The sequence below is a fragment of the Gopherus evgoodei genome, chromosome 12, assembly GCF_007399415.2.
Source record: "Gopherus evgoodei ecotype Sinaloan lineage chromosome 12, rGopEvg1_v1.p, whole genome shotgun sequence".
NCBI lineage: Eukaryota > Metazoa > Chordata > Testudines > Testudinidae > Gopherus > Gopherus evgoodei.
In genome coordinates, this window is record NC_044333.1 from 24,949,560 (window position 1) to 24,968,700 (window position 19,141).

Genomic DNA, 19,141 nt, shown 5'->3' on the forward strand with positions numbered 1-19,141 from the left:
CTTCCCAAAGATATACTGTTCCCATTTAATTTTGTATTTATGTTTCCGTGTTACGATCCTGAAATACACACAGCAAATGAGGACTGATAAATGCTGTGCAGACTAGACAACTAATGCTAGCATAGCATATACTGTAAAGGTTACGTGCCTAGAGACCCAGATCCAGAGACAGATTCATGATGCTTTTTTTTTTTTTCGTCTCAAGCTAGTGAAAAGTTGAATGTCTGGAGAGAAGGAAGCCATTATATATTAGTCATATTCTGAAGGGCAGCAACTCCACAGTCAGCCACCCAGAATATTATAAAAGCAGTTGCTAATTCTTTTCCTCTCTCATTCTGTGAGATGCTCTTACCGGTTACCCTAAGGCATATCTCACATACAACAATCCAGTTTGGAAGAAGCTCATTCTTTAGTAACTCTTACTCAGTGTTACCTTATGTTTCAGTAGCTTATTTGCAAAGCTGTGAATTTCTCCTGCATCACCATGATGCGGATTTTAATGGGTTTGGTGTTTTGTGGGAGGTGTTCTTCAAGATAAATTGTGTTGCTTAGGTCAGATGGGGAAAAGCTTACCAAGCAAATGGGGCAAGCCAGCACTTGGGCGTTGAGGAATTTGTTCACCTGACATCAGCAAAAGAGAGAGCTGTCTCCTTTGCCGCAGCTCAGTTTAGAACAGTTGAGACAGGGAAGTTTGGATGACATTGCTAATGTGCAATATCAGCACTTCAGAAAGACTTTCCCTACACAGTCATGATTCTCTCTCTAACAGCATCACGAGTACATCTGCATCTTCCCCAGCCTCCCATGTTACCACCTACTTATGACATTAAAATACCACAACAATGAACTACTCATCACGCAGCAGTGGAGGAGGGGAAGAGGAGGCGAAGGGAAGCAGAGGAAAGTAGATGGGAGGAGGCAGGGGAGTTACCCCTGATGTCACAGCCCTAACAACAATTTTTCGTGGGTACCAGCCAGTTGACCCCTAATACACAAATGCATCTTCTTGTTAACCATCAGGTGCATGATTTGCATATGCGTTAGTTATGTGACAGCAGTCACAGCATAGCCAGTAATCCTCTTCTCACATACTGTGAGCTGTGAATGCATCTCAGCTACACATTACAGTTTCTAGGGGCCTCAGATCCACTGCATGTTAGTATGACATTTACTAACACATTGAAACTATTACTGCAAAAAACATTAAAAATTCATCCACCTAAATAGTCAGATACTGGGACAGTCTGGTTCAAAGCTGGGAAGTTCAGAGCGAAGTCTGAAATGCTGCACTTAACCCCAATGTTATTACGCGCTATTATGGGATCTTCCCTACAGTGGTCCTGCCATCCATAGGCACACCCAACAAGTTAGTTTAAAGACAAAGCAGTGATTTTCATGGTGGTGAATGTGTGTGAACTCCAGTCATTGTTACCCCCTGTCATGAAGGCTGCAGAGATGAAACATTACTATCTAGAACCACAGGGGTTGCCTTAATGGCTTCCACAGTTTGGTACATTAAACTTTTACAGCAACATGTGACACCTAGCACAGTACAGCTAAGTTCCAGACCCTCCATTGCATATTACTAATGGGCAACCCACGTATTACTCACAGCAAGTGGGTCAGAAATCATATGCAGAATGATTTGGCTTTTAAAAAATATTATTCTAAAATGTTAGCTCGTCTTTTGATCTATTGGATTCATATTGAAAACCAGGCCACAATCTGTGATCTGGAGCAAGACTGCATGCATACAAAGCCATCAGAGAGTGCCAGATTTAGTGCCTATAGAGAGTTCCCTCATGCTCGAATACGAGGAGATGCATACAGCCTGGAAGAAGAGAAACTGCTCCCAATGAACTTCAAATGAGCATTTTGGTGGTAGCAGCAAGAGTCTTGGGACTGGCACTAAGCAAAGAATTGATTTGGAATATACTGGGACTCTCAAACTTGTTCTTTAGGAGGATTTGTTTCACACTACTCCAGTGGAATTGAATAGAGCAACAACAGCAATACAGGTAATGGCAGCAAAAGTATGGCCTTTAAGATCAGAGTTAGTCTCGCTGGCCAGGTATTTCCTTAGCGAGTGAGCCTGAGATTTGTTCCCAGCCTATAGCCACTAGGACTATGAGAGTAATGGGACTTCACTGAGAAATAGAAAGCAGTCAAAAAGGGTGTGACACATTGCAGTGTCTAGCTCTGTGGTTCCCTTGTAAGGTAGTGAAATAAAGCCTCTGCCCCTGATATCTGTTCTGATTTGTTTATTATGATGGATGCTGTTTGGTGTAGAACCCAAGAGTGAGCCCTCAGAGGGAAAAAGGAGGAAAACAGCCACTGCACTTGCACCCAGTGCCCATATTCCCAAGCATATTGACCTTTAAAAAAACCCACAGCCAACATTTTGCATTCTGACAGGATGGGCTGTCAGATACAAACAAAGGTGCAGTTGCTTATCCAGGATTAATCTTGTTAAAGAGCATTTAGTTAACAAGCAAGTTACTAAGTATCCTTCACATGATCTGGATCAATCTGAAGAAAAATGTGCAAGAACAATCCACTTTCTCCTTAAACAAGAGCTGGACTTTCATTTCTTATTCAGTAAAAAGCATTGTGGCAGGTCAAAACTGGAATACTGCCATGGAACTCCGTGGATCTATGCTGATTTGCACCAGCTGAGGATTTGGGAATATACTGTATCTATTACCCCACATGCTTATTGAGTACTACATGTATTATTCTTGCTCTCAGTAAAGCATATAAAAATTAAGCCTAGTCAGAAAATGAGTTTTTCTGCTGTGAAAATTTGACAAAAACAGAATATGTTTTATAAAAAGCCATTTTTCATCAACAGTCAACAAAATTGTTTGATCAGCTGTACTCAAAAATCAAGATAAATAATTGAGAGAAATGGAACTGGTTTTATGAGAACATGAGCACAATACTGAGAAACAAAATTCCTGGCCAACTGACATGGGTATAGAATAACATCTAGCTCTTATACCATGCTTTTCATCAGTAGATCTCAAAGTGCTGTAATATCATTATACACATTTTATATATGGGAAAACTGAGGCACGGTGCAGTGAAGTGATGGACTAAGATTACCTACCAGACCAGTGGCAGAGCCAAGAATAGAACCTAAGTATTCTGAGTCCCAGTGTAGTGTTCTATCCACTAGCGCACACAGAATCTCCTACCCCAGTGGGTCTCAAAACCGGTCCGCCACTTATTCAGGGAAAGCCCCTGGCAGGCCGGGCTGGTTTGTTTACCTGTCATGTCCGCAGGTTTGTCCGCAGCTCCCACTGGCTGTGGTTCACTGCTCCAGGCCAATGGGGGCTGCGGGAAGTGGCAGCCAGTACATCCCTCGGCCCACGCCACTTCCAGCAGCTCCCATTGGCCTGGAGCAGTGAACCACAGCCAGTGGGAGCTGCGATCGGACAAACCTGCAGACGTGACAGGTAAACAAACCAGCCCAGCCTGCCAGGGGCTTTCTCTGAACAAGTGACGGACCGGTTTTGAGAACCACTGTGCTATGTAGTTACTACTGAACCTATAGAAGGATGAAGCTATGTGAATACCAATGTCACATACATTTCATAGGAACATTGTGTTTCATTTCATTCTGTTAGTTTAACAACTATGTAAAATGTATACATCCTCGAGCATTCAAAAATCATGAGTCAGACCCCTGCAATATCATGAGATTGACTTTAAAATCCATAAGATTTTTTTAAAATAATTACATTATTTATTAAATGTCATAATTTCCTTTTGCCTTTTATTTTCATAGATTATAAACCCACAAGAGATCATTTGATTATCAGATCAGACCTCCTGTATAACACAGGGAATAGAACTCCCCTGAAATAATTGCTAGAGCATATATTTTAGAAAAACATCCAATCTTAAAAATTTGTCAGTGATGGAGAATCCACCAAAACCCTTCGTAAATTGTTCCAATGTTAATTACCTTCACCATTATAAATTTTAATCTATATAAATTAAGACACTTATTCAAGGCTCGTTGTGCTCCAGCATAATTAATAATATAATAAATATAACAATTAAACCTCAGCAGCACTAAAATCACAGGAGCTTGGCCCTTCATTTTGGAAACATGCCCTCAGCCTTCTCCAGAGTAGTGCTCCAGTCCTAAAAGAAGTGCCCGAACCCACTTCAAAGAAGTGCCAGAACAGTGTTGTGGCATGACTTTGAGCCCTGCTGCAGAGACCATATCAAGTCTTTTATAGTATGGCCAGAAAATTACCAAACTAACTATTGGAAATTCTCTGAACTGAGAGAGCAAGTCCCAGAATCTAGGAGCCCTGCCTGTCTCCCCCCTCTCTTTTATAATGAGGAGGATCCAGCTTGAATATGCCTGGTGACCACAGCTGTGGCAGTATGACATGGGGAGAGTGGCAAACCTTCAGGGAGATCCTTTGATGTGATGCAAGGACACATGAATAAGCAATTAGCGAGCAGACCCCAAGATAATGGTTGAGAATGGAGGAAAAATTCAAAACACCTAAACCAATAAAGCTGTTCAAAAGTACGACTATGAAACAGAAACTTACACCATAATGGAATTTAAATAACTTGACATATTACAACATTCTAGGGCATGAATCTATTCTGCACTGTACTTAGTGTTAGGAAACTGCAATGTAGGATTGAAAGATTTTATAATTGCCTTTGATGCATGACCAAAATGCAGGTTTGTAGCAGAGGTTTGTAGTGTAACTAAATTATCAAATATTTGTTAGAAAACCAGCAGCAAAAGTTCAGCTCATATGATATAGGGGCTCTATATATTGAATGAAATGTTAATTTATTATGCTGCAGCTGAGAACTTTTTAAAATAGTCTTATTTTCTTGAATATATGGGTTTATCATTATCAGCATGAACACAACTAGCACTCTTCAAGGTTTCTTGCTGAAAAGAAATTGAGCGTGCAAATACTCTTTCATCATAATCACTCTGGCTGTGCAGGGTAATTCATAAAAGAGCCAGAAATATATTGAAATTCAATATTGTTTTAGTCCAAATCAATATTAATAATTGTTTGCATTTTTAAAGTGCAATTTGCAATTGAAAAATGTATAAAGATCAACCAGCAGTTGCTAGCACATCAAATTTTCCTATTAAACTTAAAGGCAGAGTAATTTTACTTAAAAATGTTTTATAAGAAACAGGAGAAGGCATTGATCTGAGAAAATAGCTATCTATTATTTATATGCACAACATTAGAACCTGTTTTAATTATACATGAGCTAAAAGGTCAGTAACTATTTTAGTTTCTAAGGTCTTGATTTTAAAATTGAATAGTTTCAGATAAATATTTACAGTGGGTGCCTGCCAATTTCTTTCAGTTCTGGGAGTGTTCATAATGGCTAAGTTCACATACACATTAGCAAAGGTTAATTCTTGAGATTCGATGGCAGGCGGGGTGTCTCTCAGCATGTATGGCAGAAATTGCATAGTAGTTTACAAATGTGAATCTTTTGATCTGCTACACTGCAAAATACTTAGCTTATAAAATGTATGATGAAACCATAAAGCTCTGCTGGGGAACCCAAGAAGCGTCAGTGATCAAAAGTAAACATTGTAGGTTTTTTCCTGCCACTAAGGTTTGGGTGGGCAGGCATCATTTTCTAAATGACCAGTGGACCTGCTTTCTGTGGAGCCTTTGTGATAGATCAACATGTATCTTTTTTAAAATGTCAATTTATGCCAATTTCTAGACCCACTGAAGTCAGTGGCAAAATTAAGTTTAACGGGATCAGGATTTGACCCCATTCTCATTGATTGACATAATAAATAATAGAAGAGGAAACAGTTATTTATAATTTATATTATAATAGCACTAGGAAGCCCCTGGCCACTTTCACCAAGGGCTGTACATAACATTGCTAGGGGGAAATGGGTAATAAATGTTATTTTCTTCAAAAAATAATTAAAAATCTTTTTAAAAGAACCATGAACGTTTTTGATGAACATAGAAATTCTTACAAACATTTCCATTTATTCAAAATGCTGTTTTCCATCAAGAGGGGAAAAAAAGTTTTGATGAAATATTTTTGATCAGCTCGGTTGTACAGGCTTATAGCAGAGATATGCCCTGCCCAAAGAGCTTGATGCTACTGATACAATCAAAGCTTCAGATATTTACATTTTATCCATCCAAAAGGGTGTGTAAAAATGAAATCAAACAAAACAAAACATACACTCAAAAACTACATAAGAACTTTTGGAGCATATCTGCTCATTGAAATCCATGGGGTATGAATGGGTGTAAGAAAATATAGCAGAAAACTAAAATACAAAAGAGATAGAAAATGTTTTTCAAGGAAGACCCAAAACCCCAGGCTATGTACAGTTGCTCAAAAATGAACCACATCTTCTCCAAACTTTAGGCAAAATGAAGGACATTTAGCATCTCTTCATTTCAATAGGAGCTGAGGGTACTCAACTACTTGCAGGAGGTGCCTATGTCTGACAGGCTCCGGCAATCACAGTTCCCCATTATGCTTAGCACACTGAAATTAGTGTCCTTCTATTTCACATTTCCTTTTGAATAACATTTACTTGTTTGTTTGATACCCTTAAAGCGTCTTTGAATTTAGACTGTACAATGAAAACCTGACTCCAGTGGAGTTAATGGGAGTTTTGCCATTGACTTCAGTGGAGCTAGTATTTCACAGCGTATGGTTTTATTTTTATTTATTTATTTTTTAAAGCAGACAAATCTTTGTACAGATTCTCATACAGAACTATAAAAGAGAATCAGGTGATAGAAGGTTCAGTGGTTCAGGTACTAGTCTTGGACTTAAGGGTATTCTCCACTGCAGTTAAACACTTGTTGCTGGCCCATGTCAGGGGACTCAGGCTTGTGGGGATTGGGCTGCAGGGCTATAAAATTGCAGTGTAGGCATTTGAGCTTGGGCAGAGCCCAGGCTCTGGGACCCTCCTCACTCTCCCACATCCCAGATCCTGGACTCCAGGCCAAACTCAAATGTGAACACTGCAGTTTTATAGCCCCTCAGCCCGAGCTGACATGAGCCAGCAAGAGATGTTTCATTGCAGTGTAGATATACCCTAAGACACTGGCATTCAGTTGCTCTGTTTGACCAGACTTCCAGTGTGACCTTATGCCTCCGTTACTCATCTGTAAAATGGAGATAATAGCATTTCATTTTCTCACCAGGGAAAGATAAATGCATTCTAGATTGTGAGGCACTCAGATACTATGGTGATGGTGGTTATATGAGTACCTAAGACAAATTTCATTTAGATTCTATTTATAAGAGAATCAGCACGTTAGTGGCAAGACCCAGATCCTCAAAGATATTTAGGCAACTCATTCACATTCATAACCTTGCTTTGTTTGAGCCTGATCCAGAGCCTACTGAATGGGAATTGCATAGAAAGGCTCCCATTGACTCACATGAACTTCAATGGGCCTGAATCAGACCCTGAACGTAACTGTTTGTATTTTAGTAGTGAATGTAGATTTCATTCCTTGCAGTAGCACCTCCCAACCCCCATAGTAAATGTCTGGTACAAACTCTTAACCAGCATGAACTGTGTTTCAAGGTCACTCCATGAATCGTATGATTGTTCCCTAGACAAAGGTTATGTTTACCCTATTTTCCCTTTTCTGTCACCATGAGTTCTTTTAGCTGTTGTTCTTATGAATTAATTGTATTCTGCTGTTGTAAAAATACTCACCTACATGTCAGGTGCTCTGTATTACAGTTGAAAGGGATGTATATAATACTCACAAATGTAACACAAACGTAACATTAAGAGTAAATATACTATTCTAGTATACAGCAAATGCTTAATTAAAACTTGAAAACAAGAAATATTAAAAAAGTCAAGTTTTCTTTAAAATAATTTCCCCTAGTGTTATTTTTAGTAATTAAGTTCCTTGCTATCTGTTAAACTCAGTCATCCTACACACACAAGAGAGGGCAAGGCTTTGCAGGAGCAGGCTCATGAATGTTAATTTAATAATGTACATTTAAAAAGCACCACAGAAATAGACACGTAAAGAAGCCGTGGTTCTGGCCAGGGGAGAATTCCTCCAGCACAGGAACTGTAGAAGACAGCCATAAGGTTGCCTTCTCAGGACCCCTTAACAAGTCTTGGAACAGGGGACAATTTGGTGGTAGGGCTAGGGCAGGAGATGTGTGTCAGGGCAGCAGGGTCAGCTCCAGGCATTTTCAGTGCCCCACCCCCTTGTCTGGCCAATCAGATCAGTGGAGCAAAAACCAAAATGCAGAGTGGCACTGTGATGTGGCACCCCCAGAAATTGGCACCCGGGGCAACTGCCTTGCTTGTCCTCCCCTTAAAACTTGCCCTGCAGGGCAAAGCTGCAGCATGCAGGACTGTGGAATTCTGCACAACACTGCTACATAGGGCACCCTCAGGAGGCTGCTATAATCAACAGCCTTCAGCGCAAGTCTAGATTATGCCAGGGCCCTCTTCCCACCCCCAGAGCAGCCAGGATGCGGAGAGCACAAAAATGACTTTAAGCCACCATAGTCCCCCCTTTCCCCGGGCTGTGCCTTCTAGGGGTGTATCATAGACTCTCACTCCTTGTGTTCAGTGCAGACGAGCCAATCTGAAAATGTCATATTGTAAAGTTCAGCCATTTTGATTTGTCTGAGTGAGAACGTCCCTGCCTTTGGAAAAGTATATGCTCCTTCACAACTTGAGAAGGGCAGACAAGACTTTGCTCAAATTTAAAAATGTTCAATTCTAAGGGCTGGTCTACACTACGGGGGAAAATCAATCTCAGATACGCAACTTCAGCTACGTGAATAACGTAGCTGAAGTCGACGTATCTAAGATCGAATTACTCACCGTCCTCACGGCGCGGGATCGATGTCCGCAGCTTCCCATGTCGACTCTGCAACTCCGTTCGGGTTGGTGGAGTTCCAGAATCGATATAAGCATGTTCGGGGATCAATATATTGCGTCTAGATGAGATGCAATATATCGATCCCCGAGCAATCGATTGCTACCCACCAGTACGGCAGGTAGTGAAGACATAGCCTAAGCCAAGAGCTGGGATGGAACATTTGCGCCGAGAAGAATCCTGTTTAATATATTGATGTACATGTCAAAAGAGAGGGTTATAATGAAGCTCCAATTTTGTTACCGTAACGTTAGCACTTGCTGCAGTTAAAGCTCTTATTAGCCCTGGCAAATGTCCCACAATGTCTCAGTCAATTCCTTGATACGGGTGGAGGAAAAACTCCTTTTACCCTTGAGTCTCTTTCCCCTTACCAGCAAGACTCGGTCACATCATTAACTCCTTTGACAAAGTAGGGATCTATCTTCCAGAACAGTACCAGACACATCTGCATAAGTGTTTCTAGACTACCTGTAGCTCAGCAGATACAGGAAGTCAGGAAGAGCTGCAGTTACATAACAGGGTCTAATGTTGATTTGACATCAGTTTTTACTCTGTATCGGTGTAACAAAGGGAACTTTTCAGGTGATGTGTAATGGTCTCTCCAGTATTATCAACACAAAAGCAAGTATGCTGACAGATGGTTGCATTATTTTGTATGTGTTTTTATTATTAAGTCTGACAAAACATGCTTGAAAAGAATTTTTAGTAACAACAAATCAAGTGGTAAAATTCTTTACCAATATTTTAAAACAGGTTTCAGAGAGAAAGATCCCAGGTAATTCAAGAACTGCATTGCTCATTCTGGGCCCAGGCTACTGTTCCAACCAACCTCTTCTCAGTACAGGAACAATTGGATGCCATCCTGGTTCCATTACTGACTAGAGCAAAATATCAATGTCTGTAACTGTGTGGGTATAATGTCCATGATAGCATTTCTATGTTGGGAGGGTGCCACTGAACTTCCCAGCATCTGATTTGGCTGTTTCAGTATCCCCATTGGCTGGGTGAGTTTTAGCACTCCAGGTAAATCAAACTCCTCTTCCTGATTGAACAGAGAACAAAACAGAGAAAGAAAATTTAAAAAAAAAACAACCCACAGATTCTTGGGGCTACAAGCAGGTCATCAGGAGACCTTCTGCCCTTTCCCCAGGGGTTAATTTCCTTTCAGTCACAGTGCCCAAATGGTTCTTTGTATACGGCCTTTCAAGACTTCCTCTCAAGCTTCTTTGGCAAGTTATTCCTTAACACCTTTCCCTTGAGAAGCGTAGGTGCGCTGATTTTGCCTGATGTCCCTCTTGGTAGAGAGACCCGTAGCAGATTCCACCCTTCTCTCTGATCATTCCTAGACTGAGGAAATCAAGCTATTTTCTTTATCCAGTATACTTTGTTAGCTACCTACAGTTCCCAGAGTTGCTGGACTACAAGTCTCAGAGTCTCTTTGTGTTTGGCAGAGATCATCTCACAGAAGAGGGCAGAAACCTCTTAGGTTATGTCTACACTGCAGCTGGGAGGTGAGATTCCCAGTGTAGAGAGACAGACTCACAGTAGCCCAGCTCCAGCTAGTGCACTAAAAATAGCATTGTGGACACTGTGGCATAGGTGACAGCTCAGGTAAGCTGCACAAGTCCGAGTCCATCCAACCTCCTGAGTCCGAGTACAGGTAGCTGGCTTGAACCGCTGGCTGTGCTGCAGCATCCAGACTGCTATTTTTAGAGTGCTAAAACACAGCGTCTGTCTGTACTGGGAATCATACCTCCAAGGTTCAGTGCAGACATAATCTTACAGGGCCAGCTCCCTCCTGTAACTGGAGAATAGGGAATATAGTTCAGGCCCAGGACCACAGAGGGGCTTGTCTGTACATAAGTTTCAATTGCACTGCTCTTCTCTTAGCACTATAGGAGTTCTCCAGCGTTTAGAAACTCTCTGGTTTCTGAATGACCAGTGAGGAGGTGATGAATGAAAATTAAGGTTATATCTATACAGCTCACTTCAGCAAGTCTCTCAGCCCAGCTCAACAGACTTCAGCTAGTGGGGCTCGCACTAGTACTCTAAAAATCACTGTGCAGGCAGAGCTTTGAAGTTGTGGCTCCGGCTGGTAGGCTCAGAGACCCCCCTCCCTAGGCTTCAGAGCCTCAGCAACAGCCCAAGCTGCAACTTCAAAGTGCTGTCTACACAGCGATTTTCAGAGTGCTAGCTACATGAGCCCCAACTGGGGCTGAGAGGCTCCTTGCCTCTGACTGGGTAGACATACCCTAAGAGGACATGCTGCTTCCAGTGCTCTTATAGTTAGAGTGGCTCAAATTTTTTCAACCAAAATCTTCTCTCCATCAGAAAATGTGGTAAGGAACAGGAAAAGGTCGATGTATACTTTTTTCTCTCATTTTTTACGAGAAAATTAAAAACATTTTCCTATGAATGGAAATTATTAAATGAAAAAGTCATTTAAATTTAATTTTTTGAAACTGAACCTTTCCGTTTTTCGTTTTCAGATTTGTCCCCCCCTCTTTCATTTCCCTTTTTGACTTCCACCTCTGTCCCTCTTCCTTTCCCCCACTGGATCCACTTTTCACACCTTTTTCTTTTTTTTACACTGTTGTCCAAACATTAAAAAATTGAGAGACAGCAAGAAAGAGTGTGTGTGTGTGTGTGTGTGTGTGTGTGTGTGTGTGTGTGTGTGTGTGTGTGTGTGAAAATCAGTAATTTTCAGTCTCGAAAAACAACCAAAATTACATTGTAGGTCAAAACCAAAATTTTTCATTTTATTTTATGATACTTCAGAACAAAATGAAAATATTTGTTTGAATTTGTTTTGAATCTCCTGTGGGAAACAAATATTTTAACTGAAAAAAATGTTAACAGGAATTTAGCAAGAACAAATTTTCCAACCAGCTCTACTTATATTATAATTGTCTTTTGAATTAGCTGCTTCATTCTGACTGCCCATATCAAGGGAAATAACTTATCCCTAAGAAATGTTTCTAGAGGAAGTGAGCAAGTACCTTGACAAAACAGATGGAGATAATTCCTATTAGGAAGGAATATTTGAAATGTTTCAGTAAGAAACAAATTAGTCATCGTGGCTAGAAAGATTAAAAGGACTAATATTAAGATAAAATAGCCAGATGTACACTGTTATGAAAGTTGCTTGGGTTAATAAAGAAAGCGACTCAGCTGCCACACAACACAATGCTCCCATTTCAAGTTATGAAGGCTGTTTTCTTTTTTTCCTGAAGTTACCATAGTAGCATCACAATGAACGAGAGCATGGATGAGCCAGAGATGGTTTTTCCTTTGCTTTCGCAGAAGCTCTGTTGTTGTGTTTTGTTTTCTCAAGTGCAGAATTAAAATCACCTCTGGTTTTGAAGGGGGTTGGACTCACAGCCTACAGGAACATGGAGTATTTTACAGTTCCCATTTTTCACCTTTTTCTTTGTGACTCACAAACAGAATTGTTATTCGCTACTTTAAAATAATGTTTGTTTCTAGAACAAAGGGATACAATTTAAAAAATACAAACCCCAGCTTAAGGAGCAAAATTATATAAGGGCACGCAGCAAACCAGCACCATTGTAACAAAACAAACCATACACAAAATCCCTCAACTCTCACTCCCAGTGTTGCAGAATCACTATTGTAAATACACAGACAAAATCTAGTGATGTCAGGAGGTTTGGAATTTGATTTTGGTATTTATCCATCAGTTAAGAGCAAATTATTTGAATCCACACGTATGAAGGACCTCAGCAGCCTTGTGGCCCCTGCTTCATTCTCCCCTTCCCTCGTCTCCACAGCCCCTACAAAAATCCCATTCCTCCATCTCTATGTACACAGCACTGACATCTTGGAGGGGAGGCATATTGGCCTCCTAAACCTTGGATATCTACGCGGGGAAGGGAACAGGTTCAGCCTCCTCCATCCCAAGCATACTTGCTGGGGGAATTTTGAGTTGGAGCTTTCAGATTTCTGCAGGGGAGGCCTGAAGCACATTTAGAGGAGGTGGTGAAAGGGGTCGTCTTTTTCATGGCAAGAGAAGTGATTAGCAACATCCAAATAACCAAGGCCAGATAAGTGAGCCAGGGAGTAGTTTTGGAAATGACTTGATGTAAGTCTAAGATGCCACCAACAAGTGATCAAAGTGGGCACTGATTTACAATAAGGTCCATAGTTCGCAACTGATGTCCAGAGTCACAAGTTGTCTTTCATCTTCCAGAGACATAAGAGACAACAGCACTTACCTTGTAATATTCTGAAATGGTTCAGTGCTGACCATTGTTTCGGGGCAGGTTAAAGTCTGGATCTTCTTTTGTGTGGTTGGTAATCAGGTGAAGGGGGTATCTCAGTGAAATACAATTCTGTGTTTGAGCTGGAATCATGGCCCTGAGAATCCACAAAAAACACTCCTGAAAACTTGATCTTTGTTTAAACATCCAACTGGGCAGAGTGGGCAATGGCTTCCCAATTTGTAATTGTCTCTTTCTGACTGGTCACTGACTTACCATTGTGAGCTTGGGAAATTTCAGAGCATTTCGACTAGCTTTTAGAACTGAGCCTTATCACATTCAGGACAAGCTTCTGCAATACTGTAAGTGGGACAATGTCCTTTAAATTATGCTGCAAAACCCAGTATGGGAGAGAGGCTTTGCTTGAACCAAGTAGTCTAAGCATCTGAATTAGAGTATTTGCATCATTACTATTCTGGTGCTAAAGGAAGACAGAAGGCTGAAAAAAATCACTATTTACGCTGTCATTATATGGCTCTGGTGAGATGTTAATCTGAAACAAAGTAAAGAAGGCTTTTTCATTTCAAATTTAAAATGCTTTAGAGATTTTTTTGGGGGGTAGGGGGCTACAAATGTTCTTTGAGAAACTGTGTGTTCACTTGTTAATGACATTGTGTAGTTTTGAGATTAGTAACACATGGCTCCTGCAGTAATTTGCACCCTGAAACTTAGAGAAGAAATTTTTTCTGACTTTGAAAAGGATTATTTGGGTTGTTTACTGAGTGCTGTGCCTTCCTTGGCTTTAATAATATACAAAGGCAGAAATCAGAAATGCCTGCTTCTTGTTGCAATATGTGATGGGAATTGGATAGGCGGGTTTTGTGTTCTTCAAGTGTTGACACCCTGTTCTTCAGTTCCAATCCTGTATAACAATTTTGTCATCTGATATAGTTATGTCAGACCTCAGCAGTGAGTTCAAACTTGGATGAGTACACCTATTATGATATCTAGGGACAGCTCTAAAACTGATGGGAAGAGGCTGCTCAGGTGTAACAGAATTTGACCCTGATCTTTGACAAACTCAGGGTTTCCACAAGAATAGGAGAAATCCAAATAACTGCCTTCTAGCAGAGTTATGATTTTTATTGTTGTTGTGTGGATTTGCCCTAATGCATGTTAAAAGAAGCCCCTGTAAAGCACAGAATTTTCGTAATGGCAGAAACACCCATTTTGCATAATTGGAATGTTTGGCTTTTAAGAGACTGAGAAAGTCAAGATGCGTAACGGCATAAATAACTGGAGAACAGAGCCAGTAAAAGTCAATAGGTTCTGCACTATTTAAAATAACATTGAAGACATCTTATGGGTGGCGCATAATGTATGTGGTCAGGTCAGCAATTTCACTGAGACCTAGCAGCACCTCTAGCTGCACAGAGAAATGGGTGCCAGATCATCAGCTACAGTCACAAATTCCAGTTCATTGGAATCTCAATTTGTGCCTGCTCAAGTGACTCTTGGCAAAGCTGAGAGGGTAAAAGAAGGATGAATAAAATCATAAAATAGGCAAGACAGGTAAGCTCTCGCTCTCTCTCCTCGAATTCCAACTGCTAGGTTGGTTATAATGTCCAACAGAGCTGACCAGGCCAATCAGAATGTCTGTACCTAAGCCATATTGTGATGAGAGACTAAATCAAAAATACTTTGTTAAAAAATAAGTGCCCTGTAGTGTTCTATGGCAGGTGTAACGATCCTCAACACTGGAATTTTAGAGTGATGGGAGAGCTGTAACCCCCATTCATTACAGTGAGCAGTGACTTCTTGGTACAACCTGGATAGACCACTTATGACTTCCATAGGTTTCCAGAGTCAGTGCAAGCCCCAATTTCAAGCCCCATTATGTACTTTCCCTGTCATACAGCTGATAAGAAAACCATTTTCCCCACAAGAAATGTTGAATGAAAAATCTTGAATTGAAAATTTTTAGGCAAAAAGATTTAGTTTTCCAGGGAGAAATTTCAAACTGAAAATGTTCATTTCCTTTTCACTTAACACAACAGGTTGTTTTTTGTCTGTTTGTTTGTTTTTTGAATTTGTGGTTTCAAAAAACAATGAAACAACATTTTAAGTCAAAATAAAACCTCTTTTGTTTTGAAGTGTCAACTGGAAACAATTTTTTTCTCTGAGAAATTTTGAAATAAAAGTTTTCATCAGAATATGTAGTAAATGCATGGGCAAGAAGAGAAGGGTGTGTGGCAAGTTACTACCCAAAGGTGCACTCTTGGTGTGTGGAAAGGCACTCACCAAGGGGACTAATGGTTTTCCCCTTTCTCTCCATGCTACAGAAGGTAAGAACTTCGGCCTTAAGGATTGGGTTTAATTTTTGTTTCTTAACCTCAAAGGAAAAGGTGACAGCGACCAAATGAGAGATTTGTAATCTCTTCCCGTCTGATTCAATATCTATGTTTGAAATCCAGCCTTAGCAGAGAATACATATAGTGGAGAGAGATAATGTTTGTACATCCCTCTTCTTAGATGAGTGTCATGGCAAGTCTAATAGACACTGCAGGTCAGGTGTAAAGCAGAGAGTGGATACCTGGAAGATGGGAGGACTTGGTGCCCTGGAAGCAGTCTGAGGTAAAGGAGTCTGGCTTAACCTCAGGTATCAAAGGCAGAATTCCCTCTCCCTCTCCAATCTGGTGTGCCTAGTAATGATGATACTCTAGTAGTAATAGCAGTTTCTTTCTCTTCCTCACATTCCCTTATTAATTCACCGTGCCTATCCTAGTCTTTAACCAGGATACAGAACTGAAATAAAATGATTTTAATAAAACATGCAACTTGGGTGCCATTCAGGCCCACACCACCTGCACAGCCTTCAAGAGGAGACACAGACGTCCTACAATAACTTCCCAACCCCAAACATCATCTTCCAACTCGGCTGCCCACCTCCTTAGTATGTTTCCACTGTTTTGTTTTCATTTCCTGATTTTGTTACAGATGTCACACATTATAAAAATACATCTCTGGACTAGCACTGGGGATCAATTTGACTAGGTGAGTGTCCTCAGCTACTACTTTAAAATGTTCCTAGCGTGCAGCTTTAAACTGGGGAGTGTGATATTCAATAATAGGTACCCACACTTCTGCACGCAGGAAAGATAAGAGGAGCAAGAACAAACAGGACAAAGATACACGTGCTCATGCAATAGAACATGGTGTATCTTGTAGAGTAAACATCAGTCCCAGCCTGGGAAAGATGCAGATACTTACATGCTATTGCAGCTGTTTGAATAAAGCTGTGAGGCTTTGACTCCTCTATGTTTGGAGCCTGCTGTCAACCAGAGGATTTGGTTCAAGCTACAGCAGCTCACGTGGCATGAAAAATGAAGTTTATGTTGTGCATGTGAACTAGACATTTACATTGCTTTCTGTGTGATTTGTAATTGTCTAATTTAGTAATCAGTAAGTGTTTGTAAACAATTTGAGCATTTCCTTGACTCGCTGATGTATGCGCTAATATCAACCAGATATCAACACTAGTCTATTTCTTCACTTGGGGCCGGACAGGCCTCCTGCAATCCAGCCTGAGCAAGGGCCAGTGCGTTGCTGCACTGTCCAAGGAGCACAGCAAAGCCTTAGAGTCACAGTCTGATTTTGAGTCACCTTTGCTCTTTAGGGGAAGTAAGCTGCAGCAGCCGTTTCCCTAGAACAGTTTACTTCACATTCCACTCTGGCTCAGCTGGGCCGACCAAACCGGTAAGGGGGTGGAGGTGAGCCATGGCTGTGCCCGCTACCCTACCCCACCAATCTGCACAAGAGATGGGGTAGTAGCCTTTTGGCAGCTACTGTTCCCCAGTACTCAGGGTCTGACAATTGGAGTAGCCCACACAAGGGAGTAAAGAATGTTCCTGAGGCCCCCGCTTCCTCTGTGAGTGATGGAGCCCTTGGAAAACAATTGTTTGTATTGCTGGTTAAGTCATGTCATTTCAGGTATATTTTCCAAAACGTTACGTCAGTGATACTGGATGTGCCCAAACATGGCCACAAGGAAAGTTCCTTCCACCTTTAGTTAGAGGCTGGCTTATGTTATGCTATGACTGTCTTTAGCAGGGTTTCCTCCATCTTCCTGTGAAGCAACTAATACTGGTCACTGTCAGTGACAAGACACTGCTCTAGATGGACCACTGGTCAGAATGGCAGTTCCTAGGCTTCTACCTGAAGAATTAGATCACAGGCAGAAGCCTAGTTCGCACAGGTACCAACTTCATTCTTCATGAAGTGTCAGATTTCTTGGTGGATAAACAAGAGGGCTGGGGGGGAAAGCAATAATCCTGAATCAGTGAGCAAACCCATGTTATCAGGCATGTGAATGTAGGCTGGCTTATGCCTTTCTGCCAAAGAATTTAAAGCAAAAGAAACATTTGTCTTTTCACAGCAGTTTTCAACAAACTGTCTCTTTTTGTATTTATTGGATTGACACACTATTGTAATGTCAGCTCATTCACAGTAATATGTTCAGTCCATAAGATTCCAGAAGATGGTTGCTGAAAAGCACAACTCCAATTCAGTGGCACTCCTTCCAGGCACTTTCAGTAAAATGTTCATTTCAATTTTCATTTAAAATGAAAACTGCTGTCTGTCAAAAGACACTGAGGCCCTCCCTCTGTGACCTAACACTTTGTGTGACACACTGCAGGTAACTCATTTTCAGCAGCGTCTCACTCTTCAGTTATACTAAACTAGTTCATCTCCAGTAAAACAGCTAATGCAATATGGCTTTCCCATCATGTTACTTTGCAGTGTCATTTCTGCCATTCTAATTTGCTTTCAATTCATCTGGGAGCATGAAGGAATTAAGTTTACTTGTATCTTTGTAAATAAAGGGTTTGATGTCTGAAAATTCTGCTAAAATATTCATGCAATCATAGTTCATGTTTTTACCTCCAACCACAACACACCTTTCTTTAAATGTTTGTTTTTTAATGATACAATAACACCTTTCCCCAATATAATACTAATACTTACCTTCCTCACAGGTGTTATGGCAATTAATGAATGTCAGGAAGGTGCTAATTATCATATGCACATACTCCTACTGCTTTCAAGGACAGACTGCTCAGATATCACGGTGAGGGGCTGTGACAGATTTATGTTACCAATCTGCCTGGGGCTTCAGGTGATCAGGCTGAAGCCACAGGATCTTTAGGGGAGGAGATGAAGGAGCACACCAAGTGACTAAGTTTAAAGCTTTATTAACCAAATAACAGCAGTGAGTGCTGGGCGCGTCCCACGTCACTCAGAGGGAGAAAGAAAGTGTTAGTGCCCAAGCCCTAACCCACTTTTATACTTACACAGGCACAATGGGTGTAATGTAAGAAAAAGAGGGCGGGAAGGGTCGCCAAGAGTTTTGCCTTGTGCACAGGTCATCTAGGGTCTGCTGTAAATCTTCAACTTGCTTCAGTTCTCGGGAGGTTTTTAAGCCCTGGGTTCTTCCAGGGATGTTTTCATCCAGGGACCCTCGTCCCCCGTGTTCTCAGTACCAGTCTGAACTGGCCTTCCACTGCTCCCTTAATTTTTCCAAAACACTCTGGTTTCATGGTCATGAGACTGTTGTTTTTTAACTCACTGACCTTTGCAATCTTACTAGTTTTGCAACACCTTCAGTTCTGTCTGGCTTAGTTTTCCTTTCTCACGGCTGGCCAGGGTTGACAAACAGGCTTCTGGCTGTTTGGCAGCAGACAGCTTGTTTGTGTGCGCTGGCCTTGGGCTGCAATTTCGTTCCTTATCTTTGGGCCTAACTGGATCGTTGAGTTAACCCATTTCTTTCTCCCTTCCTCTCCCTTTGGCCTCTTCTAACCTGCAAAGGAAACTTCCACTCCACGCTCACACCTTCAACCCTTCCCAAGATACTTTCCAATGCATAGGCATTAGCAATATACAGTGCTGGTGCTGACCTTCCCATGCAGGGAGGGGAGGCATTTTATTGTGACAGGGCAA

General features: G+C 41.2%; 1 protein-coding gene across 3 annotated transcripts in view; it reads left to right on the forward strand.

Moving 5' to 3' along the window:
• CHST8 (carbohydrate sulfotransferase 8) overlaps positions 1–19,141 on the forward strand; it is a 266,667-nt gene that overhangs the window by 29,706 nt on the left and 217,820 nt on the right. For 2 of the 3 annotated variants that reach the window (XM_030581551.1, XM_030581553.1), the window contains exons 2-3: positions 16,142–16,198; positions 18,181–18,272. The exons of the other annotated variant lie outside the window; for it this stretch is intronic. The gene's annotated coding sequence lies outside the window, so the exon portion shown is untranslated. The remainder of the gene's footprint in view (positions 1–16,141; positions 16,199–18,180; positions 18,273–19,141) is intronic. 3 annotated transcript variants of the gene reach the window in all.